The sequence below is a fragment of the Morone saxatilis genome, unplaced genomic scaffold (genome assembly GCF_004916995.1).
Source record: "Morone saxatilis isolate NCDOM2014 unplaced genomic scaffold, NCSU_SB_2.0 Contig16, whole genome shotgun sequence".
Lineage (NCBI taxonomy): Eukaryota > Metazoa > Chordata > Actinopteri > Moronidae > Morone > Morone saxatilis.
In genome coordinates, this window is record NW_023339718.1 from 22,824,727 (window position 1) to 22,827,425 (window position 2,699).

A 2,699-nucleotide genomic window follows, 5' to 3' on the forward strand; every position below is an offset into this window, starting at 1 on the left:
TCCATCCAAAACAAACAGAAGTTTGAATTTACTTCTGTCATAGTTGGTGTTTCCTGATGACTGTAATTTTGTAAAGATGTGATTCAGAGCTTCTTCTGGGATGTCTTTGGTCTCCCTGATACATTTATGAATGAGCTCTGCCAAACAAAACTTTTTCCCCTTCAATAAATTCAGCTGACGGAAGGTAAAAGGGAATATAAGATCCACATCTTGATTGGCTCTTCCTTCAGACCAGTCCAACACAAACTTGCGCACAAGAAATGTTTTGCCAATTCCTGCGATTCCCCTGGTCAGCACTGTTCTTATGGCTCTTGTTTTTTCCAGAGGGGGGTTTGAATATGTCACTGGGTTTAATTGGTGTCTCTGTTTCTGATTGCTTTCCTGCCATCTCAATTTGCATGACCTCATGCTGTTGGCTGATGTGTACTTCGCCCCCCACTGTTATGTACACCTCTGTGTAGATATCATCCAGTGGTTGCTCATCCTTCTTTTTAGTCCACCCTTCTTGTGCACACATAAACTTGTCCTGGAGGTTTGATTGTAGCTTTTGTTGGTAATATGTGATTGGCTGCAGAGACTCTGATACTTGCAATGTCACATCTGTATAGAATAAAGTAACATAAAAAATAGTATCAGTGTCCAAAAAGAAGTTATATTCTTTGAAAGTCTTCAGGCTGACTGAGAAAGGCATTTTAAAAGAATAAGACACAATCTAAGATTAGATCATATTGAAAAAACGTACCTTTACATGGCAAATTCTGTGCCAGATCTCTCATTTTGATCTTCTCTAAAACCTCGTGGGCCACTTTCAGAGCTTCAGAAAGGCCATAGGTCCGCACCATCACATCCACTGTGTCCTGCCTGTCTGCTTTCTCCAGATGGTACACTTTGATGCCCTTGGGGTTATTGCAGAGGTGCCACTTGAAATTCTTGAAATCATCTTCTTTCAAGTCCTCCAGAGTGTTAAAGAGGCGCTCCTTTGACATTGTTCACCAAAGTGACATCTGCGGAGACATTTGGTTCTGTTCATTATGTTCTAAATACCTTTCATAATTGATTAATTGCACTTTCTTGGCAATTTATTCTGCTCACAACAACCCATAATGACAAATCAAAAACAGATTTTTAGAAGATTTAGCAAATTTGTCAACAATCAAAAACTGAAACATTCCATATTCCAACCCTGTATTTAATAGGACTACTTTGTAGAAGCACCTTCTTAGTAGTTAGGACTTCAAGTGTACGTTCAAGTATTAAGTATTATTTTTATTCATTAATCACTTTTTATATTCAATGAGTGAAAGGGTTATAAGGCAATAATTATACCATCCCCAACTTTTTTTAAATATGTGTTTCTATGTAGGGATGCACTGATGTGACGTTTATGTGTGCTCCCGAGTGCCTTCTTTCCCTGCTTCCCTACAGTTTCCACAGTGTGCAACACTAGCTAACATTAGCTTATAAATGGAGTCTAGGAATGTCTACAGAGTCAATTAACACAAAGTCAAAGCTAACATTACTGCAAAGCTTGTGAAATATATATTGTGATATTGTGGTTTTAGCTGGCTAACATTAGCTTGCTAAAACTGATAATTTGCTAACAAGCTAACATAGCAAAATAGCTTCATCCAGACTCCCAGCGTTGATCTGCTGAACCAGGTTAGTCATTAGCATGGAGTCAATGGCCAAAATAAAATATAGGAACATTGCAGAAAGTAACATTGCCACATGGCCATTGGTGTTGCTATTAACAATGGTTTTCACAAGTAAGCCAAGATAAGTCCACAAGTGTTGCTTGTATGGATTTGGGAAGTTTCTCCCATTCTGCCTGACAGGTCTTCTCGACCTAAGTCAGTCTGCCGTCTTCATGTTTCAGATTGTCTCTGGGGTTCAAGTCTGGGATTTGGCTTGACCATTCAAGAACGTTGAGAGACTTAAGGCGGTAGCATACAGAACTTATATCAGAACTGCTTGTTGGACAGTCAAATAACTTTGTATGCCCCCCTCACTCGGGGTCCTGCAGACATAAACCTATCCCTCAATTTACAATAAATGATAAATACAGTTAGGGTTAATGAACTCATTTTTTGAGTGAGGGGTAAGAGGCTGAGCTCTTCTTGTTAATTACAAGTAGGACAAGTGGTGATGTGCATCAGCAGGAATCCCTTCCCAGTCTTCATTGAAAAACATTTATAACCCTGCACTACCATCTGGAACTAACGGCTTGTTCACACTGCCTACCTGCGTGTGGGTGGCGCAACATCTTGTTTTTTATTTTGGCACAAATGTACCGCGCCAGAGACGATTAGAGTAAATGAACTCAGCTGCGGCTATTTTTTCAATGAGTCGAAAAAGAGAAACTTTGCTTAATTCATCCTCAATACTGTACGGAAGCCTTAAAGGGCCATGCATTCATACATTTTATTTCCTCCGTTTTCCCGAGATAACGATATAATTAATTCGAGATCTCGAGATAATGACTGATATGATAACTGCGGTCAAGCCAGCCCTTACTCCGATCTCCGTGGTCAAATCAGCTGCTCTTAAATTTCGAGTGTTATTACAAAACACTACATTTTACTTACATTACAAAATTTTGCGCCCATGATGAATAAAAAACATACTTAATATCAAGTATCTTTACTGCATCAGTGTGGAGAAATGTCAAAATAAAGTTCCATATTTGTACCTCCAAGTGG

General features: G+C 39.1%; 1 protein-coding gene across 1 annotated transcript in view; it reads left to right on the forward strand.

Annotated features, from left to right (window-relative positions):
- The window catches only part of gnb1l (guanine nucleotide binding protein (G protein), beta polypeptide 1-like), a 29,254-nt gene that overhangs the window by 436 nt on the left and 26,119 nt on the right, over positions 1-2,699 (forward strand). The gene's annotated exons all lie outside the window — the stretch shown is intronic.